Raw genomic sequence first — 26105 nt, forward strand, 5'->3', positions numbered from 1 at the left:
ACCACAGCAGCAGGCTGCAACCTCGAGTTAAAACATGTGAAAGGTCATGAAAGTCACTTTCAGGCATTATTCCTTGGCAGATGATGCGGCTCTCAGAGTCTTGTAGCAAATGGTTCGCAGCGGCAAGGGAGCGTACAACTATTTCTTGGCATAGTTGGCACAGCGCACCTCTAAAGTACAGTTGAGCAGACACTTCGTCTTCATGCCCACTAAAATGCAGAACTTTTTCATGCAATATCTCGAGCCTTTCTTTCTTTTGTACCTACGTTGTCGCGAAAACTACGGTTGAGTCACTGCCGCAGTTAAAGTGGCACCAGAGCTTGAGGGAACATTCATTACTTGGTGCGAGCTAATTGGGAATGGTTCATTCTCCGTAAACTGTCCGTTTTCATCTTACGCAGCCTCGACCAGGATCTCGCGAAGTGGTTGGCGGAGCTGACAATCTCCCGCTCTTTCTTCATTCTGTGCGGTCCGTGCGCTCTTACGTGGCTTCGAGCTTACCATCGGTGCACTTTCTGCGGCTGGCCTCTTCCTTTCTAGCCTCTCTTCAACAGGTGCGACAGAAAGGTAGGATGTACAGTCGGGCAGGAGGGTAGGCACCGCGCCAGGCGCCAGCGACAGCTTTCCACGTGGAAGTCTCATTTCGGTGCTATTGATGATGTGGACGTAATCCCTCCAAATGTATCGAGGTTCAAAGTGGCGCTCACATACTTCTGAACATAAAAAATTGTAACATCGCAAACACATGCAACCACAAAGTTACAAGCACGAGACACAAGCACGCAATTTTTATGTCAAGTATGCACCAACTCGCCCACAAAGAAGTTTTAATGAAATACCGCTGAAGATTCAGTGAGATGCTTGTCTGCTGTTAGCAGATTGCGCTCTCCCATTTCTTCCGAAGTTCATTTTCCGTTGGTGCGGCGAACAATGACGCTTTCGGAGCGCCTTGATAACCGCTGTGGCAGCCCGGAGCGTAACAATGGGTGTCCGTCTTTCTTTTTGGCATCGAACCTCCTGTGCTGCAGTAGATGCAGGGATACGCCTTCTCTTTTTCAAATCATCCACTGTTTTTCACAAGCATGGCCACGTTGAACGCAACACGGCTCGGAAAACTCATGGAGAAAACAGCCGCAGAGCGTGTCTGAGCCGGCTCGACCGCGCGCCAGCAGCTAGAAAAAAGCACAGCAGCGCCACCGACGGCGGCTACTGGCATTTGCTTCAGCCGGGGCATTGTCCCTCCCTCTTGCTCGCGCCACTAGAACATTAATCTAGTACACTATAGCCATATTGCTCACTACCTAATGATGATGATATTGGTTTTGATTTTGCCAGCGCTATCTCTCAGTCGCATAATTTAGTTCACGACGCCACCGCTACGCTTATTTTTATAGAATTTTGAAATCAATATTATACTGATATGAAACTCTATGCTTATTTCCGTTGCACTGTAGAAGGTACAGTTTCCCTTCTCTAAGTTTGTATGTTCTGTGGCAGCGCCCGCAGCGGCAGCGTTGCCAGTTGCGTTTTTGTCACGTGACAGAATAATACTAGCGATACAGATGGCGTCCAACGACTATGACATTTTTCCTGCTCCCAAAATTGCATCAGGCGCGTTCAACCAGCAAAAGCATAACCTTTAAGATCTGCATTTTAACTCTAGAGGGCGCTACCCTATAAAACGTATCTACCAAAGGTTTGGTAGCATATACAGTAACTCTAAAGCGTACCTACACGTCGTTATTCTGCAAGAACTACTTCAATTAAATGTTACCGTACAGAAAACGTTACCAATGTGATCTTATTGCGACAGACGCAACAGCGAATATTATTATGATTTGTGATTTTGTGAGTTTTTATTTTGATGATTTGCGTAGAGCATGGAGGGCGTAGAGCGTAGACCACGGTTACAGACAGTCGTCAACTGCATGGGCACCCGAGTGGCACGAACGGCCCTCTCCCGCTGAGGCACCGCGTGTGTAAAAAAATTGCGAAGGCGCTGCGAGCGAACTGGATTGGGATGGAGACGCGCTTCGCGGCATATTCAACGCAATTTCGTTGCGGGTGCTGAGACCGATTGCACGCGTACGCTCTTATAATGGTATTAGAGAGTTTTAGAATAGGGGCCCCAAACGTTTTGCGGCCCCGAAGAAATAGCGTCGAAGCCACTGCGCATGCGCAAGACGCAAACTGCGTTTGGGTTTTGCGTTGGGAACGCTATTTCACCGATTTAGCGGGAGCCCAAATAGCGGTCCCAAAAGCTTTGCGTCGGCAAACATGGCGGCACCCATCGAAGCGACGGCTCTAACCTAGCACCAAACTGGCTTCGATTCGCGGTAACGCGTGAAGTTCGCAAGCTAGGAGAAGTGACTGCGGTTATCGCTTTCTCTCAACTAGCGTGTGTTATGAAGATTGACTCATTAGACGCCGCTCATTTTGAATTCGATTGTGAATTTTATGGCTCGTAGGCCTAACACGGCTAAGCTTGGCTGGTGAAGGCTAGTAAAGTTGGTTTGCTCAAAACTAAGCGCAACTAATTGTTTGCTGCTTACAGAATAACCTCTAAATTGTAATTAAACACGAATACACGAAAGTCAAAATTACTATTCATATCACAAAATGGTATATCTTATTTAATTATTTCTACTAGCTTTTATTTGACGCCGTAGTGGCGCTGTCAGCGCAAGACGCTATTCGCAAACGTAATACCCTATTCTAAAACTCTTCACTTCTTCGTGCCCCAACGCTAACACCCGCAAAGCTCTTTGGGGCCCCAAACTATTGGGGCCCCTATTCTAAAACTCTCTATTTTATTTCAACTGCAAATTTATATTTACACCTTTTTTGCTACGTATACTTATTTGACGCATAGGTTAAACAACATGACGTCTTCAATTTTACTGTCGTTGTCAAGTGCGTCGTCTGCCAGCGAGCGCGCGTTCGTTGCGCGGACGCTAGCCGACACCCAGTTTTTCTCGCAGAAAGTCTGTGCAGTAAAATGTTAACGCGAAAGCTTTAAGGGCCCCGTGTCGCAGAAAGTCCGGCACTCAGCGTCGGGCGTCGCTTCGACAAACACCATTTTGAACCAAATTCCGAACCACGCACACCCAACCATTCTTCTACCACCAAAGTTGCTCAGACTTTGTCTTTCATCCTTCAACGAGAAGGGCAGCCTACAAACAATTGCGATGGGAAAAAAATACTGACAGCGCATATCTTTTATGTTAGCTCTTCTCAGACTAAAATATTAAAAGTACGAAACAATAACGGGAGATCAACCCACGCAAGGGGCCGCATTTCAACCAGAAAGCTTGCCTTCGTGCATAGCGTTCGCCGCAAGCGTTTCCCGGTAAACGTTTCGGTTACATAAGTTGCGGAGTTGCCGGGAAGCATGAAAAACAGTAAGGGGTCTTTGAAAGCTATCACGTTCCACTTTTAAAGGCAAAGCTTAAGCGTCTTTCAGATTTTTTAATGGTTTTACTTGGTTTAGTGCACCCGCAACTATTGTCGGCCGGTACCAACTGTAGCTTTAGCCAGGTGAACTGCTATTTTTAACACTGTTTTCTAAAAGCAACACGTCATTTTTTCCACAGACGCCGCCTATCTACAACATGAAGCTAGGAAAGAAAATTTTGTAGCCCCAATAGTTTGGGGCCCAAAAGAGCTCTGCGGGTGTTAGCGTTGGGGCACGCACGAGTGAAGAGTTTTAGGATAGGGCTCTGCGTTTGCGGATAGCGTCTTGCGCTGACACCGCCACTACGGCGTCAAAGAAAAGCTATTAGAAATAATTAAATAAAATATACCCTTTTATGATAGGAATAGTAATTTTGACTTGCATGTATTCGCGTTTAATTACAATTTAGATGTTATTCTGTAAGCAGCAAACAATTAGTTGTGCTTAGTTTTGAGCAAACCAACTTTACGTTCCTTCACCAGCCAAGCTTAGGCGTGTTAGGCCTACGAGCCATAAAATCTACAATCGAATTCGTAATCAGCGGCGTCTAATGAATCAATCTTCACAACACACGCTAGTTGAGAGAAAGCGATAACCGCAGTCACTTCTAGCTTGCGATTGGATCGGATCCAACTTTATTTGTGCCTGCAGGTGGGCGCTCGCGCGCCACGACGAGGGCATACGCCATCTACGAGGTCGCCGTTACTCGGCGCGAGTTTCCGCTCGCCGTTGCCGGCTCGCTGACTCCCTGCCTTTCGAGCGCCTCGAGGACCTGCTGGACGGCCTCTAGCTTGCGAACTTCACTTGTTACCACTAATCTAACCCAGTTTGGTGCTAGGTTAGAGCCGTCGCTTCGATGGGTGCCGCCATGTTTGCGCAAATATTTTGGGGCAGCTTTTGGGACCAAAGAGTCGAGCGCCTCGTGGTCAACGGCCAGGCCTATGAGACCAACGCATACGAATCGGCACCCGGCTTAACTTCCAAAGGAGTCATTAGGGGTGTACCTCTCGAATATTCACCCCGGGACATCACCGCCCAGGTCGTTACCCCCAAGAATCCTACGGCAATCGCTGCGAAACGACTCAGCAATACCACTACGGTTATCGTGCTGTTTTCCGGAGTGAAATTTCCCTCCTTCGTCCGCTACGGAGACGCAGTTATCAGGTGCGCGTTGTACAGAAAATAACTCGACCTGTGCTTCCAATGCGGCAGACTGGGCCACCGCATGGACGTGTACCCCAGTCCTCAGGACCGCATCTGTAGAGGCTGCGGCACGGCCAACCCAGGTCTCGACCACCAGTGCAATCCCCTTTGCCAACTTTGTGGGGGTGAGCATTTAACGGCCGGTAAGAATTGCAAGGCTCGCTCCAAGACGCCATATGTAGTCAGGAGACGACGTTGGGAAAGACAACGGCAACAGGAAGAAGAATTCGTAGCATCGGAGGCTACGAGGGAATCAGTTGGACGCCCTTCCCGGGAGACTAGGCCCCGTTCACGCTCGAGGGCCCGCTCGAGAATTAGAAAGTCCAGATCACGGAGCCGCATACCCGGACCGGCCCGAACCAGATCCGGAAGCCGTACGCGTTCGCGGTCCCGCCGCAGCGGGGGCGGCCCGGTGGTAGAAGAGGCCACCAAAAAGGTGAGCTGGGCAGACGCGGTCAAAGGCTCGCCGCGCCGCGGCGGATCTGAGGAGACTGCAGCTTCTAGGGAAATAGCAGAAATGAGACGGGAAAATGCACAATTGAGAGAATTAATCTCACACCTCACGAGAGAAATCTAGTTTCTAAAGAATAGTCGAAGGGTCGAGATATCCCCCCATCTGAGTACTTGTAGTGCAGGTGCAGCTGCGGTAACCCCTGATAATCGCATGAAGGAGGACGACAACCCTCCGCCACCTAAGAGAAAGGCTCCGGCCGCTAGCAGCCAGACCGGATCACAACTGGCAGATCTAAGGCAGAAATTAACGGAAATGCAAAATGCATTCAAAGAACAAGCGGAAGCCGTCGGCGACCTCACGCTGGCGGTCTCGACCATAATGTCGTGACTTGACAAATTCGAAAACAACGTGGCCAACCTAAGTCTTAGGGTAGCCAAACTGCAGCCAGTTACCACCGCAGGGACCCCCATAACTGGGGTCACATCTAGTCAATTCCACGACGTCGTTGCAAACACCGCAGCAGCATCTGGGGTCGTTCAAACCGCCACCCCACGACCAGACCAAAATAGGCAAACACGGTAAAAGAGGCGCGCGGACGATGTGGCAGTGGAATTGCAGGAGTTAATTACGCCGCAAAAAAGGTGGTCCTGCAACAACACCTTAAAAGCAAATCGAAACCCGATGTAGTAATGCTACGAGAGACACACGAATTAGCAAAACTACCCGGTTACCAAGCCATCGGTCCCCCATCCGGGGAGAACCGCGCGGTAACTACTTTGGTGAGGAAAGGCTTAATGGTCCTTCGTCACGACATTAAGGTAGTGCAGGTTGAACAAGTATTCGTAGGAATTATACCCAAAAGCAAGAGCCAATCCAGCACGTTTATCCTCAATCTATACAGCAACCCTGCGCTCATACGACGGCGCTTCCTAACCCTTTTTAGGACGGCCACCGACATTGTGGGCTCCCATCCCCTACTAATCGGGGGAGATTTTAACGCCCCGCACGGAGCGTGGGGCTACGCCTATACGAGAGCCAAAGGCAAGGCTTTGTGGCAGGATATACAGGAGACAGGCCTGACCCTCATCACCGACCCCAGCTCCCCCACCAGAATAGGAACCTGGCTGACAAGAGACATCACGCCCGATCTAACATTAGTGAAGAACACGAGAGGAGCGAGTTGGAATAACACGTTCGAATACCTTCTGACCACAGAATTCTCGAAACGAAATTATTGGAGAATTTAAAGATTGAACCCAACGAAACCTTCAAATGGACGGACCTTGACCAGTTCCTCAAGAATCGAGCCGGAATGACGCACACGCCCATCACAGACATTCAACAATGGGCCGAAAAAGTGATGGCTGACGTCAATGACGCCGTGACGCCAGAACTTCCTGTCGAGAAGATCGACAGCCGCCTGGTGCACATGTGGGAGGCCAAACGATCGCTTCAAGCCAGGTGGCAGAAACAGACACAATAGGAAGTTGAGGAAACGCATAGCGTTACTCAACAAACAAATAGAAGAACACTGCAGAACTATTCATAACCAACAATGGGATGAGATCTGCAACGTGATGGACGGACGGATTGGCACCGGTCACACATGGCGCCTGCTCCGTCACCTGCTAGACCCGACAAAGACCAAGGCAACAGATAAGGAAACCATGCGCAAGCTAATACACACACACACGTCAAGGACGAGGAAGAAATCCTTTACGAACTCTGCGACAGATACGCCCCGCAGAGCCCGACTATTCAACACGGGGAACACACGGGAAAACCCAATTTCTTTCTGGTCAGACACTTTGGCGAGGCGGAAATCTGGGCCGCTTTGCAAAAGCTCAACAGCAAGTTGGCCCCGGGACCGGACGGCATAACTAATAAGACGCATCGTAACTTGGACAACGAGACCATCTCCGAACTGACCAAGTACATTAACGATTGCTGGACCCGAGGATCCATCCCCGACCAGTGGAAAAAAGCAAAAATGGTGCTCATCCCTGTTGCAATCTGGGTAGCAAGCCCCAAGGGTAGCGTTGGCCTGGCGGCCTGGGGCACAACTGGAAGCATCCGAAGGTGCTGGCAAAGGATGAGTCGACTGCTAACAGAACAACTTGTTTATTCTAGCATCGCAAAAGAGCGGCCGGTCAGGTCGACCGAAGTGGAGAGACGGGAGAGCACGTTACTCAACGGAAGAAATCGGAGCCTCTCTCTTGGCGTCCGGGGGCAGCTGCTTTTATACTCTCGCAGTTGAGGGCAAGAAGGAACGTCTCGTCAGAGGCGCACGTGACGGGGCACGGACACGCTGAGAGACAGGTTGAGACGAGTGTAGTGACGCATCCGCCGGGCCGGCGCCGGTCAGACCTCCTCGCTTCACACTTGGGGAGCTCCTCTCCCCGGCTGCCGCGCTTTGACAAGCGTGGGCACCAACATGCACACACACACACACGCACACTTGAAGACACGTGGCATTGAAACATGCCTGGACGCGCTTGGCGGGGAGGCGTATCGGCGGCGCTGAACGGGCCAAAATGTCCGCCGCTTTGAACGAAGCCCCGGCGTCCGTTGCATCCGCGCCGGCTATACCGCGCGTCGTAGGCGAAACGTAACATCCCAAAACCAGGGAAACCGCCAGATCTCGCCAACCTTGGACCAATATCTCTTACATCGTGCGTCGGCAAGTTGATGGAGCACGCCTTCCTCACCCAGATCAACGCACACTTGGACGACGTCGAAGCGTATCCGGACACCATGCTCGGGTTTCGAGCTCATCTCTCGACGCAGGATGCAGTGTTGCAAATCAAACACCAGATACTCGACAACAAGACAAGAGGTACCAGGGCCATTCTAGGATTAGACCTCAAGAAAGCCTTCGACAACGCAGCTCACGCAGCCATACTACGCAGCATTGCCGCACTCAATCTAGGAAGCCGAGCGTACAGCTATGCTCAGGATTTCCTCACAAACAGGAAAGTCTCCTTAACGCTGGGCAAACTCGCATCCGAAGACAGGAACATGGGCTGCGCCGGCACCCCACAAGGGTCGGTCATCTCGCCGATGCTCTTTAATATCATTATGATCGGCCTCCCCGAGCGCCTCAACGCCATCGAGGGAGTGCATCACACAATATACGCAGACGATATTACGATCTGGGTGTGCGAGGGAAGCGACGGAGAAATCGAACAGCGTTTACAGACCGCGGCCGAGGTGGTGGAAGAGTACCTCGTCGGAACCGGTTTCGTCTGCTCGCCAGAAAAATCGTAACACCTCCTCTACCGCCCGACGCTTAGGGGAAGACCCCCCAAGGCTCACATCCAGCATGCTGCATACGAAGAAATTTGCGTGCGCACCAGAGACGGACAAAAAATACCCAGGGTGAAGCAGATTAAGGTGCTCGGACTCATCATAGAATCCAACGGCACCAACGGAGAAACGGTCAGGCATTTGGAGACTAAGATCACGAACACGATGAGGCTCATCAGAAGAATCACCAACAGACACCAGGGTATGAGGGAGGCCAGCGTCGTCAGACTCATACACTCCTTCGTTATTAGCTACATTACCTATGTGGCCGCCTACCACAACTGGTACGCGGCCGAATGTGCCAAACTGAACACCCTCATTAGAAGAACATACAAGATGGCATTGGGCCTTCCAGACAGCACAAGCATAGAACTTCTGCTACAGCTGGGCGCCCACAATACGCTCGAAGAGTTAATTGAGGCACACCAAATTTCGCAACTCGAGAGACTAGCGAAGACACGAACGGGCAGGAGCATCCTGGACAAACTCGGGATAACTTACCACAATCAGCACAGCGACGAGATATCCCTTCCAAGCGCGATCATGGAAAAGCTCCAGGTGGCTAATCTACCCAAGAACATGAACCCCGAATTCAATCAGGGTCGAAGAGAGAGTAGAGCCAAGGCTTTACTACAAGCCTTCGGTAGGGACAAGGAAGCGCTGTTCGTAGACGCTGCAGAATACGAGGATCGACGTGCTTTCGCAGTGGCCGTGCTCAATACCGACAAACAATTGGTCAGTTCGTGTAGTATACGCGGCAAAAACCCCGAGGTAGCGGAAGAGGTGGCGATAGCCCTAGCCATTGTTAACCCCAGTTGCAGATACGTACTCAGTGACTCGCAGACGGCGGTCAGAAACTATGCACAAGGCAGAATTTCGCCGAAGGCTGAGGCTATACTAAAAGCCAAAGCGAACTATATCACCTCCGAGGAGACGGAGGAACGACACATTATATGGTTCCCGGCTTACACGTCCCCCGACACCCCCGTACCCAACCTCAACGGGGAGGTCCACCGCGTAGCGCGAGGTCCCACCTTCCGCGCCCGCGTAGAAAAATCCTCTCTTGGGGTTGGAAATCCAACTGAGGCATGGAGAGAGAGAGACAGAATGACCAGGTACTGTGATATTACAAAATTTTATCAAAACTCCAGGCGTGTTTAACCACCCCCTAACCCTAAACTCGACAGGGCCCAAGCGGTAGACTGGGGGCAGTTACAAACCAAGACCTTCCCCAACCCCGTCCATCTCGGGAGGATATATCCGGACATCTATTCAGACGATAACTGCTAACTATGCGGCAGGGATCACGCATCTCTTAGACACATTCTCTGGGAATGTGAGGTTATATGCAGAGAAAATGCAGTTTCCCCAGATGAAGCTGCGGCGCGATGGACGGCCGTGTTGCGCAGCTCAAACCTCCAAGAACAACTATATGGGCCATGCAGCAAGCCCGTGAGGCGGGGAGGAGACAGGTTCTCCGGACCTCCTCGGAGGCGGCCTAGGCCCAGGCCACGAATTTGCCGGATCTTCAATAAAGCTGTTACCACCTTTTGGGGCTACCGCTAAATCAGTGAAATAGCGTGCCCGACGCAAAACCAAACGCAGTTCGCGTCTCGCGCATGCGCAGTGGCTTCGATGTTATTTCTTTTTGGGCCCCAAGTGTTTGGGGCCCCTAATGAATTAAGCAATTAAAGGAATGGCATGTCTCACATACACGTAGAGATATTTGTAGATCTGCTTTGTTCTTTGAAGAAGGTAAGTGTGGCACCACATTGGGCACCCAGTTTTAATGGGTTGCAGACATGGGGCAAAAAGGTGTAATTTTGCTTAAAGGGAAGCTGAAGAGTCTGTCGAATTCAATAAGACGCTCATATACTGATGCGCGAAACTTATAAACCATGCAGGTAAAATTTTGGGGGGGGATTTTTCACTTACGAGCGACGTAATCGTCAGTTAAAATTGCGCTGTCGCTCCACCCCCGTCGAACGCCGCGCCCTGCTGCTAAGGCTGACGATGCGAGCAGAGATCGGAAACTGCGGCGTAGTGACGTTAACATTGGTGTTCCGTTCCTTCGCAGTCTCCGCGACTGTGCCTGACCGTGCTTCATTTCTGCGTGCATGCCGTCATAAGCTGGTTCGCTCGACCCTGCACTCCTTTGTTTGTGTCTATGTAGTGTGGTAGTTAACGTGCGTACCATCAATTGAAATGGTGGGCCGACAATGCCGGCGTCCTGTTCAGCCTACGGTTGCACGAAAACCAGCGGCTGCGACGATGTTGTCTTCCATTACTTCCCGCAAGACAAGAAGCTTTCAGCGAAGTGGGAGGCTGCTGTGAAGCGAAAGAATTTCAAGCGCTCAAGAACAACAGTGCTGTGCTCTAACCACTTCCGTGATGACGATTACTACCAGAGTTTATCAATAATGCGTGCTTTGGGTTCTCCTTCGTGTTAGCACGCTGAATGGAAGGTGCATGTTTACCTCCCACCCTTGACGCAGGTTTCGTCGCCAAGCGCGCGAATTTTCTATTCGCTCGTGTGTTGTGAAACAGCCTGCATGCAGCTACCATAACGCAGTGCATGTATAAAGTTTGCATGTGTTGGAAAGCCGGTTCACGCCAGGGCGCTGCGCTCCCCCTTCTCTCGCGCACATAGAGAAACCGACCGTCTCACATAGCCGACGGAATTCGCCGGTTACGAGTAGCGTGCGGTTGGCGCGCTGATCGAAGTTCTACACTACACGTGCTACAATAGCCGGTAAACTTTTCCCGCGTTTAAACCGTCTGTGTAGATTGCCGACAGATTTGGGACAGAGCACAAATGCCGAAGATCGCTTCAGCGCTTACGTTCTACGAGGAGGCATGCAGGAGCATAACACTACAGTTGTTTTCCCGTAAACGAACTCACTGGATCGCTGAGTGCAGCTTAGAAAAAAACCTACTCACTGAAGAACATTTCCATCCAACACGAGGTGATGCTAACACTCAATTCGCCTTCGTTCGCGTCGAAAGCACTGCTCGCACCAGCATTTTTTGCTTCTTGGAGAGGCCGGCTCTTCGCAATCGGCTCGTATATGTAGGGAGTAAAGTATAAACCGCATACAAGCGATATTGCACGCTACAGCGACAAGCGAGGTGATAGAGATGGCTGTCGCGTTCACTCGTCGCCTACAAGCCGAACTCCACGCGAGCGGCGGCTTTGAGGGACGACTTCCCGGTATGAGGGCAGCAATATACGCGCCGAAACTAGCGTGACGCGTGCTTTATTAATTTAAGTTGATGTATTTTACTGTAAAAAGGAGCACAAAATATTTCTGAAGATCTTGCACTAGGCTCTTATTCTTGCACGCGTAAAATTCAATAGTTTGCTCGTTCCGTGCGACAATCAGTAGTATTTGAGTTATGTACATCCAGTTCCGGCTTCGCGCTATTGGCTAGTCGCTCGTAGCACTTCCGGGCGACGAGCGACGAGCTCTAGATTTCTAGAAACGAGCGATCCAGCGACAACACTGAGCGATCTGTTCAAGCGAAGGGCCATTTTGTAGCTCGAAGCCGTCGCCCGTCGCCGTCGCGCGCGAAATCGCTCTCATGGGGTTTGAACTTAACGCCGTACTCCTCAGAGAAACGCAAGCTCTCGAAATTTTCCATTACCGTCTCAGCAAAACAACACCAAACTACCTTGCACCATGCTTCTTGTGTAGCGGCAGCGGTCGGTCCGGACGAACACCATTGTTGACGTCACGAGGCGCCCGACCAATCACAGGCGGAAATGAGGCGCGCGAGCTGCGCCGAGTCTGCTGCTGCACTTTTCGGCGAAATAAAATCTGTTTGCGCTTTCTTTCGCTCAATTTGCGCTCTTTCGCTCAATCGCACTGCAGCTCGCGCTGCAGTGCGATTGGCTCGTAGGTTACTACGAGCACATACTCAGTGCATCAGTTATTTATCAGTTGCTAAAGGGACAGATGGCCGCTACTACAGCGCAGGCATAACTACTTGTCTAACGGCATGCAGTCAACAAAGATTTCAGGAGGCCCGCCGTTTCGCGGCATGTCGAAAGACCGCTGCCGTCGCGGCGCGTACGATCGTGCGCTCGAGCAGTTCGTTGCATCACCGCATGCTGAAAGACCACTGCCGTCGCGGCGCGTACCGTCGTGCGCTCGAGCAGTTCTGTACACATGTCTGCTTATCGATGCTGTGAATTCATTTATAGCAAGTATTTCCTCGCGTTTGTGCGCATGAATCTAGCAGCGTTCAAACCCTACCTGAAGTTGAACTTTGTACGCGACTCGCTTCACTTGCGATTGACACCGCGCTAAAACTTCGCCGCTTATTTCTTGGACACGTATTCGGCGTTGCATAATTTATTGCCTTTACGCAGCGTGCCACCCCTGAAAAATCTTTGGCGCCCGATATTTGCTGCAAGCCGTGGTACAACAAAACCGAAAGTGGCGGGTCCATATTGTAAACGTGCTTTCCGAAGCAGACGACCGAGCTTGGTACTACCCAGTTCAGGACAGAGGGCGCTTTCTAGCACCATTTTCGCAGCGCCCCCTGGGCAATGCAAGAGCCCCATGTGTCGTTGTCAGGGTCGTTCATTGCAACGAGCGTCAAAGTTGGCGTCATAAAATAAAGAACCAGCTTATCGTCGCGCGCTTTCCCTTCCGCTAGCCACCATAGTTCCGCTTTCGCGCTGCTGCCGGCTCTGTTTCTGGCCGCGCGTTTGTCTTTTGCGCAGAAACGCCGTAGCGCCGTCTGCGGGCGCCGTTTTACTCACCGACGACACAACGTCAATATGAGACCATGATGTTGTGGGGTCTTAAGGTCTCACAGGAGTACCGACCAGCGCGGGTTCGAGCTTAGCGAGCCACAGGGCCGCGTCAGCCGTCAGCCTCTAGCGCCGCTGCGCGCGAGCTCAGGCCACGAGGGGCTACCGAGCGACGCACGCGAGAACACAGTATTGCCCTAAATTGACGGAAACCGTTTATTGTCTCCAACGGCACCCAACACTGCACGAACGCCCGGTCCCGGGACGGCGGGGAACCAAAGGGGTCCCGCACCAAGGGCGAAAAATACAGTTAGGGGCGCCTGTAGCACGTCGCTGCGAGAGCACAGGCTCAAGCTGGGACGCGCCGCTAGGAAAAGTCCCGGCGGCTATGCTACTCGCTCTCGCGATAACCGATGGGCCAACTCGCGAGAGCTCGGGCAATCTCCTTCGGCTTGGGCCTCCGATGAGTGCGGCTCGGCGTGGTATGACCTCGCGCGAGCACTAGGCACCCGTTCTTCGGCTTAGCGTCGGGATAGGAACAACACGAGGTACGCGCTCCCCGCACGGGCAAAGGCACCGTGCGTGAGCTCAGTCCTAGTCACAAAGGTGTCGGCGGACGAGAGGAAGCATGTACGTACCGGGCGCTGTCCCAAGGAGCAAGAGAGTCCCTACCGTCACGGCAGTAGCCACCAGGGACCGCTCCGTGACGTCACTAGCTCCGCCCTCACCGCGAACCACCGCAAGTGGAGCGCCACCGCCAAAACTGGTTCGGAGCAAGGACGACGTGGCAAAAAGGATTGCAGACATGGGTGAAATGCGCCCGCGCAATGGCGCGTCGAATTCCCCAAATCCCCACAATGTCACCACTCCTCGATCGGAGGGCGGGCGATTTGAACTGCGCTAGAGGTACGCGGATGCTTAAGAACGCATTTTCTCTTAAAATAAGTCTCTACTTCGCATGAAGCAAGCGTTGCGAGGTTTCTGGGATGGTATTTCAACAGTCCACGTTGACTTAACATTAACCTTTAGTGTCCCTTTAAAGGGCCCCGCACCAGGTCTGGCCATCTTGAGCTGACGAGCGCAGATCATACATTGCGCGATAACGATCGTGTCTGCTAAGTATTACGTTGCTAGGCGCCGCGGAACGATCAGAAATTTCAAACCGAACGCCGTTTTTGCGTCTCCTCGCGGCCGCCGCGCTCCAAGCCGGACGGTGACGTAGCGTGCCCCTGCGCCTACGTAGTCGTGTCCGAAGTGTGACGTCGTTCGTGGTGACGCGTGACTTTAAGAATTATTCAAGACAACATCTGTTATCTGTGCGATCTGTTGCTTGAATTGATCAATTGAAGTTTAGAGAAATAATAAAACACACAGACGGAATGTCTGCGTGTTTTTTGTTTGACTTTGCACCGAAGCAAGAGAGATCTACTTCCGCTTCGTCTGCTTGTTCCCACGGTGGTGTTGTCACGTGCGCAGGTACCGAAACTATGCCATTTTCTAGCGTGTTCCAGCGGCGTGATCATGCTCTGCGATCCCCTTGTTCTGCCTCAGTATTCGTGTAGCACTGAATTATACCGCTATTCATGTTTTCTTGTGCACAGCGCACAAAATCATGCGCTGCGCGTACGAGACAACAGCTCGCGCTCAGCGCCGTCGACGAAAAGGCGTAGCGCCGAAAAAAAAAAAAATGAAGGCGGGGCCTGTGAGTATGCGTCACGCGGTCCTCGAGACGGGGCGCGTGGAGAGAGCGCCTTGCTTGGCAGTGGAGCCCGCCTGCTGAAATCATGGGTTTGCGGCACTGAAATATTTCTATCTCGGCTATTAATGAGCCGATTTGAAAAAATTTTGCGGCAGAACGCTCCCTAGAGGACAGGTAACAACTTCCAGCGTATAACCAAACTTTTCTATGGGGCCTGGCGAGGGGCCTATCCATTTGTTCACTGCTCTATTCCATTCGCTTTCACTTTTGGTTTCCTGGAGCTTGGGGTTTGGGCCAAATTTTGTTTCGATAGAGGCGAGTCGTTGTATCCAGAGGGTCTTTATGCCCTTATACCGCAGGTGTAAGTATATTGGGCGGCTATAATCGGCTCCGGGCATAAATTTCCGGTTCCGACTTGCTGTGCACATACATGATGCCACTGCGTACGGAATATTTAAAGCCCCTAAGTTTAATACGAGTGTTACACGGCGCACTTTTGATGGCGATGAAGCGTGATCCGGATCTAATTTCTCGGTCGCGATTGGTTACTTTGCGCAAGCTGCGCGAGGGAGCCATCGCGGTCGAGAATTTCGATCCGGATCGGGCTTGATCGCGATCAAAAGTGGTCGTGTGACACCGGTATAAGGGCTTTACGGAATATTACGGAATATAGTGTAATCGTTCCAGGACATACATTTGGAAAAGCGGTTGTTTGCTTGAAATCAGGGGTACAACAGGACTCTATGACAACCAAAGGCCAGTGGGACGCCTCGCATTGGGCGCTCACGAGAAGACTACAAATGAAGCTGTGCAAGGTGATATGGGCTGGACAAGTTTTGAAGTGAGGGAAGCTCACAGTGAAATTGATTATGAAGAACGACTGAGGAATATGGAAGAAAGTAAATGGGCTGGGAGTGTGTTCAGGTATCTGTACAGGAAAAACATTGATTCACGGTGGAGGAAAAGAACTAGGAAGCTTACCAGCAAGTATGCGGCCTGTAGGGTGGGAAACACAGCAACAAATAAGGTCAAGCGGAAAGTCAGCGAGGCTGAAATAATCTCATGGGTGGCGGCAATGGAAAAGAAACCTGCCATGAGTAACTACTTAAGAGGAAAAAACGAAATCAGGAAAGAAACAATTTATGATAACTCAAAGGGAAGCTCTTTACTTTTTGAAGCGAGATCAGGATGCCTTAGAATACGCACTTATAAAGCGAGATACAACAACGAAGAAGAAGCATGTGCTTGCTGCCGCAAAGTTAGGGAAACGATGGAGCATGGTTTATTAGAATGTGAAGAAAGTTTTGTTATGGAAATTTATCGTTGTTATTTTATAACATAGGTAGGGCATTAGGCAATATAGTAACAAGGGCTTGATGGCACAACCCACCACGCCGTTCCAAAGGGGACGCTCATAGCATCTATCCATCCATCCATGGTGGCGCCCATGAAAAAAACGGTCTACAGAGAGAAAGGTGAAAGAGGGGGAGGAGTGGTAGTTGTCAGGCTTGACACAAGACCGTGAGCCCTTTTACAGGTATATTGCAGAATGCTGTCTAAGGTTTTGGGTACACCACATCACTAAGAATACTAACCGAGCGAATTTCGAAGAAAAAGCGTGAACACTGCCTGCAAGGTCATGATATTTAAAAATTAATGAACGCTGAACCTGAGTTACAAACTGTGGAGATGCAGGATTGTGCCAGCGCCATTGCGCGTGCGCATTCACCATTTCTGCCATCCCTACGCATCACCCCCTTCTCACCCGCAACCGGTTGTCAGCGGTGGCGCTCCACTCGCGATGGTTCGCGTTGAGAAATACTTTGACGTCACGAAGCGGCCGCTGGCGGCTACTCTTGTGGCGAGAGCGGGTCTCTTCACTCTTTGCACTGCACTGGGTACGTGCTTGTTTCCTCTCGTCAGCCGACACCTTTGTTATGGTATCTAGACACCATACCTTTGTGACCAGGACTTGAGCTCACGCACGGTGCCTTTGCCCGTGCGGGGAGCGCGTACCTTGTGTAGATACTTTCCCGTCGCTAAGCTGAAGAACGGCTGTCAAGTGCTCGCGCGAGATCGTACCACCGTACCACGCCGAGCCGCACTTATCAGATGCCCAAGCCGAAGGTGATTGCCCAAGCTCTCACGAGTTAGCCCATTGGTTATCGCGAGAACAAGTAGCATAGCCGGCGGGACTTTTCCTAGCGGTGTGTCCCAGCTTGAGCATGTGCTCTCGCAGTGACGTGCTAAGGCGCCCCTGTCTATATTTCGCCGTTGGGGCGAGACACCTTTTGTTCTCTGCCGCCGCTGGACCGGGCGTTTGTGCAGTGCTGGGTGCCGCCGGAAACAAACGGTTTTCGTCAACTCAGGGCAATACTGTGTTCTTGCTGGCGTTTCTCGGTAGGCCCTTGCGGCCTGAGCTCGCGCGCAGCGGCGCGCTAGCGGCGACGGCTGACGCGGTCCTGTGTATCGCTAACTCGAACCCGCGGTGGTCGGTACCACTGTGAGACTCAAACACCCACACTGGGGGATTCCCAGGGAGTTCTGAGCAACTGGGAACAGCGGACGGATGAACCAGATGGCGTGGTGCTGCTTCTGTGGGTGAGCGTGTGGTTTCTTTAAGGCGTAAGCCTTTAGTGGCTCATGAGTGTCCGTGCACAGTCCGTGGTGGACGCAGAAAAGCGGTGATCAATCACAGCCGCTGACAGCTGTCACAGCGCTTGATGGATGACCCTAAGTGAAAATGGGTGATCCATGAAAGTTGACAGGTGGTTCCGAGGCCTGCGAGAACAGAACAGCCAGAGCAGCAGTGCCCGCAGCAGTACATCATAGATCGCCTCAGAATCGCATAGCCCGCAAAAAAAAAAGAAACAAACAAAAAGAAAAAAAAAAATAACCGAGTGAGTCGGATGTCTCCGAAGAGCGCAATGGGTTCTGATCCCACCGGCGGCGCATGGGAAAAAATGAAATAAAAAACTAAAATACAAAAATAAATAAATAAGAACAAGAAACCATGCAAAATTAAATAAAAATAAAAAATAAACCAAAATATTAAAAGAAAAAAGTTAGCCGAGTCAGTCGGATGTCTCCGAAGAGCGCACGCACTGCGCTTGCATCTCGTACTCGCGGCCACGGCGGCGTCCGTTCGCAGAACAGTTCAGACAATAGCAACAGAGGCAGTCATAGATAGACGTTCGTGTTGTCCACTTCTCTTCTCTTGCGTCCGTGCCTGCATGCCTTACCCTTTTTGCATTGTGATAGGCTTTCGCCTATCGCAGTTTAGCTCAGCAAAGTGCCCATAGATTTTTCCTTTTTATTCGTCGGACTTCGCATTTTGAGCGTTTATTTTGATTGTTCTGGGAATTTTGGGTTTTCACAAATTAGTTGAGGAAACAGTTCTAACTATCAATCTGGGCAGCCGCAATGTATCTTAGAAAGTGGACGAGGTCAGACTTGTTGTGGGACGATTTGGGAGTTGAGGTGGACGAAAAAATGGAAAGGCCAACTATCGAAAGGCAATCAAAGGTAGTGGCAATGACGACGAGAGCATTGAGGGTGCTTGAGAGGTGGTACAGGAAACACGGAAGCGCGAGCGAGAACACCAAGAACGCGAGCGAGGACGTCAAGAGCGCGAGAGTAAACGTTAGCGAGAACGGCAAAATAATGAAAAGGTAATGGCAGCATTGAACAAAATGATTGAAGCTTTGATCGAACAAAGACAGCGGAAGCCTGAAAAATCTGTAGGTAGTAGCACTGAAAGTGGGAGGAAGTCGCTAGCATATTTTCGTTGAAAGCCGCAGAGAGGAGTTACACCTGTGAGGTTAGAAGCACGTTCGAAGGTGAACTCAAAAGTGTTAGCTGCTAACGAGGCCTTAGTGGCAACAAAGGCCGTAGTGAGAGCGACGAAGTGCTTGCTGTGCCAACAGAGCCCTGTAGAGAGAGTTAGGCCAGCTGTAAATGAATTGGCACAGACACCGTGTGTGGGAGAGAGAGAGAAATAGAAGAGAAGCAGGGAGGTTAACCAGACGCGCGTCCGGTTTGCTACCTGCATGTACTGGAGGAAGGGGTTTAGGGATGAAAGGGAAAGGAGATAGAGAGAGTACAGTTTCGGGCACACTCGGTTCACACCGAGTATACACGCGGTCTCCATGGTTGTCAACGAAGTACAGGGTGCTGCTGACCCGACAGGCACGAGCACTCATGTCGAGTCAGGGCTGCATGCCGAAGCGCAGTGCCGGCTGGAGAGGGTAGTTCGCAAGAGTGCCAGTTGCGCAGCTCGAGCAAAGCCTGCTGCACTGTTCCAGAGTCGGTGAAGCTGTCCGCCAGTCTAGGTAGCCGAAAGAGCTGTGATTCAGGTACGAATCATTCAGACTGTGCGGGTGAGACAGCGATCGAGACATACGAGCTGTCGCAGCGTGAGCTGGACACTGCAGTGGAGGGCATTTCGCAGGAGTGCGAGTTCCGCAGCTCGAGTAAAGACTACTGCATTGTTCCAGAGTCGGTTGAGCTGTCTGCCAGTCGAGGCAGAGAGAGATGATTTAGGTACAAATTACTCAGACTGTGTGGGTGAGACAGTGATCCGGGCCAACGAGATGTGCAACGGCCATCACGAGACGTGACAAGAAGCCACGAAAGTAAGCAATAGGAAGAAGCAACGGAGAAAGAAGCTTTGTGAAGATCAGAATGCGGCAGAAAGTGTGACGCAGCTTAAAGGGATAGAGACATCAAAATTTTCGTTCATGCGTTTGTTGATTCAAACGTTGCGTCATGCTTCAGGGAGCACGATACACACAGCGGGATTCATATATATCCGATAAATAATTTTATAATAGCATTATTATATCGAGCGATTTCGGTTTCGGTTTCTGGGCTGCGGGGGATGCTATGACGTCACAGAGGAGGAAACGCAACATGGCTTGGTCACGTGGGCCACAAAAAATAGTGACGTAAAACGATGCTGCGTCGTCTGCTCGCGCGTACGCTTGCTCTCCCAGCAGAGGTAAACTGGCGATTCGAAGTGCATGTCGCGATTATTATAATTATTGGGAAGAGCGATAACAACGGTAAGAATATATTGCGGCTTGTGAGAGTCGGTGATTCATTCCGAAGCGCCGTAAGCTTTAGCTTTGAAGTGAACCGGAAAAGGCCTAGCGACGATATCGGCGGCGCCGAACGATCAGAGGCGGTGAGGCTGCCGTCGGTGCCAGAGTGACCACTCCTCGGTCGCTCATTGGCCGCTTCGCCGTACGGCTGCCGCACAAATGGGTCCCGGGCCCGTCCTCTCTACGGCAAGGAAATCTCGCCGTTCGCGAGGAAAACCGCCGTCGCACGGTTGCCCGCGAACGGCAAACGGCGTGCGGCGAGTCTCCGTGCCGGTAACGTGCACGGGCCCTCACATTGAGAAAGGCCAAGCGAACGAGAGACCGCTCCGAGCTGCCGAACTATGGAACTGTGCGAGGAGAGAAGCGAACAACACGAACGCCGCATATCAGGTCCCTTTCGGAGTCGGCCGGCTAGTGTTACATGCCCGTCCGCACGGCAACTCGCCGCACGCAGTTTGCCGTTCGCGGGCCGCCGTGCGGCGTTCGTGTTGTCCACTTCTCTCCTTTTGTGTCCGCGTCTGCACGCCTTACCCGCTCTTTGCATTAAGAAAGAATTTTTATATGCCTGTAGCTCGGTCATAGTGGAGGCTATGCTCGGTCGCTCAGCTCAGCAGGCTCCGTAATCGGCATTTCATCGCTACTCATCATACGTAACGTTTTTGTGCTAGTGTGCTATGACGTCAATATTTTCGTTCCTCCTCTGTGACGTAGTAACTGCCGCGCTAACGATGGGTCTCGACTACGAGAAGGAGTTTTTAATGACTTTTTGGAGCTGGATTAAAATTATTTTGAAATGTTTGCAGCGTCCAAAACCTCGTTCTGGGTGTCCTTGCATACGGAAGCAGCCTACAACATGCTTTCTACAGCCTCAAAATTTGGTGTCCCAACCCCTTTAAGAAAGCGAGAAACGTCAAACAGCATGAGCGGGGCGCAAAGAAAAGAAAGGCGCGGTCGTCGTTGAAAACGTTTTCGATTGTAGCGCGTCCGACCCACCGGATAAAACGAGTCAGAGAAGCAGGCTCTGTGCGAACGCGGATAAAGGACACGGGGTTATTAGAGTGTTTTAGTTGAGTGTCTTTACGGTCCGCTCCGCTCTGAATCGCTCCGCCAAGCCACAGCGGAGCGGTGGGCAATTTTCATGTTTTAAGCGTAGTGGAGCGGACCTTTCGTGGTTACAGCGCCCTCTGGCCAAATACAGGGTAATCACTTTCACAAAGTAAAACGAATACATATAACTTATTTGTCCATGAAGTACCTAGACATGCGCTTTTAATGCGTTACCGCGGTCAATTTTATCCAGTGGAAAATAAAGCGCCGTCTTGGGGAACACCACGTGACAGCCAGAGAACTTGCTTTCTGCATCCAATCTAATCCTTTCTGACGCCAACGCTAGCCAACGTGCTGCAAAGCACGCTCCGGTCAGGCAGCTTGTAAGCGGACCGTGTTTGTCGCTCCGCTAGCCCGCTTGCGGCTAAGCGGAGGGCGCATGCGCATTCGCGCTTCCGCTCCGCTCAGCAGCTGAGCGGAGCGTAAAAATTGGAGGACGCTTAAGCTTCGCCTTCAAGAGTGGAACGCGATAGCCTTATCGCACCCCGTTCGCACCGCCCTCTCATTCGCTCGGCATGCTCTTCAGTCACACAAAGACATAGTTTTCATATACAACACTTCTAAGTCCACAGCACAACTTTGGGGCATCCTCGCACCGGTCCCAGCACGGCCCCAATGCGCTCAAACGAGACGAAGGGGAGAAGCGGGCGAGTGGCGCGCCACCTGTTCGGACAGCGCCGTACATTGCGAGGAGGGGGTCTTCTGTGTTTGCCGCAAGATGGATCTGCGTGTGCGCCAAGCGCAGAAGAAATGTAGCGGAAACGTACTTCGCTACTCGTTTAACTGCGACTTCTCTAATTCACATGCTCATAATTACCGATATACACCGCACTATAACTTTCTACGGCACGTTTCTATGGCAACACCGCATTCACTAGAGGCGCTTTTGTGCCGCTTTGTACCATCGAACTCATGGCTGAGTGGTAGCGTCTCCGTCTCACACTCCGGAGACCCTGGTTCTATTCCCACCCAGCCCATCTTGCAAGTTGTTTTTATTTATGAATTGCCTTCCGGGATTTTTCGCTCACGGGCAACGCCGCGGACGACACCGGCTTTTCTGCGACACGAGCTCCTTAACGCTGTCTCGTAAAAACGCTAAACTAAAACACTCTTGTAAGCGGACCGTGCCTGTCACTCCGCTAACCCCATAGAGTTTCTATGGCTAGCACGCTTGCGGCTAAACGGAAGAGCGAGTGAGCGCAAGGTGGCAGGACAAGAAGAGGTTGTAGATAGACGCGACGCGGTCAGACGAAGCCATTACGAAAGCATGTCGCCAGGTCGCCAATTGGCAGGGGACTGTAAGCCTGGAAAGAGCTGATGGGATGTCAGGCCTTTTGTTGTTCCTGAATAGCCAGGATGACTTTCAAGGCGTGACCACCTCGAGCAGGGCTCTAAAGTATGCATACGTCGTAGGATAATCGGAACGGTAGACAAAAGGAAAGGTTTTGTAGAAACAAACGTTTTGCTTTGTTTGTTTATTTCTTGAGCGTTCGAGAAGTTTCGCGATTTTAGACTAGCATTTCTATCAATAAGTAAGTTATGAGCTTTGTTTAGGTTTTCGTGTTAGAAGCTCTGAGGTTTGAAATATATGTTTTGCATAAAACTTTAGTTTTATGAAGTGATCGTTAATCAGTTCGCGATTATAAGGCTTCCTTTTTTTTGGGGGGGGGGGGAGCGACTTGCAATGTCAAGATCATTTTGTTAAAATCCTATAGTAACGCGTGCGTGTATTAGTTAACCTTCTTTTAGAAATGTTTTCAAAGTTTCCCTCTGTGGTTAAGCACACCCGCCGTGGTTGCTCAGTGGCTATGGTGTTAGGCTGCTGAGCACGAGGTCGCGGGATCGAATCCCGGCCATGGCGGCCGCATTTCGATGGGGGCGAAATGCGAAAACACCCATGTACTTAGATTTAGGTGCACGTTAAAGAACCCCAGGTGGTCAAAATTTCCGGAGTCCTCCACTACGGCGTCCCTCATAATCAGAAAGTGGTTCTGGCACGTAAAACCCAATAATTAAAAAAAAAAAAAGGTTAAGCACGTTGTTTTTCAGTGAGTGCATAATTTGCACTGAGAAGCGTTGGTATTTCCTTTAGCGCGTGTCTTGTGCAGACGGAAGGAAACCAAATGTGACCGGGTCGATTGTGTGTGTTGATGGCGGCAGAGTTCCGAGCTTTCGTTTAAGCATGCGTGAGAGTAGTTAATAGCAGACCAGTTTTTTTTTTTAGGGCTTGTGAGTGCGTAAGTCACGCAAGTTTAATTTTGTTGCTCATTTAATGTGTTTCATGTACGGAAAAAGGAAGAAACGTGAGTACACGTTAGGAAACGTCTGCAGGAGACGCAAGTATACGTTGGGAATAGTGACCGCAGAATTGACGCCATTTTGATTGGGTATCCGTAGAGTTGACGAGGCTGTTCAGTGGTACCAGTAGACGCGATTAGCATCTGTGATACCACTGTGATAGAGCATGAGCAGGCTGTTCGTGAAGTTAAGCAGCATAAGCTATGTTGAAGCATAGGTTATTTATAGCATTTGGTTCAGTTTTACGTATTACCGTCCTTGCTTTGAATAACTAGGTATGTAGTTTTACTATGGGCTGGAAGTCACCCTCATAGCTTCAAAACTTTGCTTGTGTATGGTAATAATGGTTGGTTTCATTGTTTAGTATTCTCACGGGTATTTTGCAAACGGCAATATCATGCAGTCGGCATTCGAGGAGATGTGGAAAGCTGTTTAGAAAGGTGGGTGGATCTTCATTATCAAAATTGATTTTAAAAAAAGACAACACAAGGTTGAGTTTGATAAGGTAGGTGCCTGGCGAGTCGGGAGTCAGAAGCCTGCGCTTGCACGTGGGGCAGCGCTATATTGTTTCGTTTGTTTGACTTGCATTCTCCAGGGCACGGCATCCAGGAATTCGTCACACGAAGCTCGTCGCCATTGTACTACAGGCTTCATCGGCGTTCTTCGTGGCCACTGAATTGAGTTCACAGGCCATTTCGAACTTCCGGGCTGAGGAGGCAGCGATCAGTATATCGCGCGCACACATTGAAGGGATATATATATATATATATATATCCGCATCGTGACGCAAAAGTGGTGGCTCTGCGCTCAGTATACAACAGTTCTCAGTGGCGCGTATCGTCTGCATGGTACTTGTGGCAGACGGCGCGGAGCAAAGCACGGAGAGTAAAAAATTGTCATCTGTAGACGTTAGTTTGTGCAATCAGGAAATACAGGTATCTGTTATTGCGTGTTTGCAAGTTGCTAAGAAATGTTGAAACTTCTACGACGAAAAGTGAGGGGCATGGTTAGCGGAAGCTCATCTCCGATCCATGGCGAATAAGCGGAGTCCGCACCAAATAGTGGCGGCATTTCTCCTTTAGATAAGATCAATAAGCACGCTTATTTCTTCGCGATGAAATATAAATAAAGGGGGCCTAAAGCAACATTGTTCACAGCGCCGATAGGAGTAGTAGCAGACACCACTTGTGGGCGAAGAACGCCTTTTAGGAACAGTTCCTGAAGTGCGATTTCATCCATGTTGTGGACTAAGAAATGCTTACTAAAGATGCAGTGATGTGGTGCTTACGCCCTTGTCTATAATGTGATGCCGGAGAAAATAAGAGAGAACATTTTTGGGACTGTGATCACACAACGTGATTATGACCGCAATCCCTCGGAGAGACCAGAGTTACAAGCTGCGTATATGAACCCTGCATGCGCAAATTACGACGTGATTTCTGTGCCGGCGCTTGCGGAGCTTGGCATCACGTACGTGTTATATCATGCTCGTTCACTCGATGTGGAAGTGGGAGGTCCCACGGCTGCTGCATTTTCTCTTTGAGCGAAATCAGTTTTTAACATCACGCTCAATAAAGCTTCCTTGCATTTGCGTTCCCGTACGTTAAAGTCTTGAAGGGACGCGCACCAAGACGTCCCGTAAAGGAGCTTGCGTTTAAAACGCTATTCTAAAGCTGTCTATCTTTTCCAGGCAAATATCGGTGCTCTGGCTGCCTCACAAAAATACGAAACGATGTCTACCAAGGCGAAAGTGTGAGCCAAGTGGACGCGCGCTGGCGCGCGTATTGTAGGTTCAATCCGCCATTGCTCGCGAAGCGCGGCAAACGCAAGACGCGCGGGCGCGAGTGTTCACGCGTCGGCAAGCGTACGAGTAGTTTGGCCCTCACCAGGTCTGGCCAATTTGAGCTGACAAGCGCAGTGCATACAATGCGCGCTAACGATCGCGTCTGCTAAGTATTACATCGATACGCGCCGCGGAAAGAGCTGAAATTTCAAAGCGAACGCCGTTTGCCCTTCTCCTCGCGGGCGCCACGCTTCAAGCCGTATACGTGCAAGTGCGCCAAGCCGTATAGATGACGTATACGTGCTAGTGCGCCTACGTACATGTGTCTTTGCTGTGACGTCGCTCTTAGTGACTTAAGACTTCGATAATTATTCAAGGCAACATCTGTTATTTGTGTAATCTGTCGCATCGATAGACAAATTCAGGTTTAGAGAAATAATAAAACACACAAACCGAATGCCTGCGTGTATTTGTTTTACTTCGTACCACACCAAGAGCGGTGTACTTCCGTTTCGGCTGCTTGTTCCCACGTCGTGCAGTCGCGCGCTGACACCGAAACTATGCCGTTTTCTACCGTGTTCCAGCGCGGGATCATGCTCTGTGATCCGCTTGTGTCTGCCTCAGTATTCGTGTAGCACTGACTTATACCGCTAGTCAGGTGTCCTCGTGCACAGCGCACACAATCGTGCGCTGGGCAAAGCGAGACAAAGACAACGGCTCGCGCGCGAGGCCGTCAGCGGTAGTGCGCCGCGCAGCAAAAAAAGCGAGGAACAAAAAAAAATGATGGCGAGGCCCATGACGTATGCGTCACCCGATCCTCGAGGTCCAGTATGGGACAACGTAAGGAAGGAATTTCGCTTGCGGAGGCTAGACGGGGCAAGTGGAGAGAGCGTCTGGCAGTGGCGCTCGCCTCCTGAAATTATGGGTTCGAGGATCTGAA

Source organism: Dermacentor andersoni, chromosome 1 (assembly GCF_023375885.2).
Source record: "Dermacentor andersoni chromosome 1, qqDerAnde1_hic_scaffold, whole genome shotgun sequence".
Lineage (NCBI taxonomy): Eukaryota > Metazoa > Arthropoda > Arachnida > Ixodida > Ixodidae > Dermacentor > Dermacentor andersoni.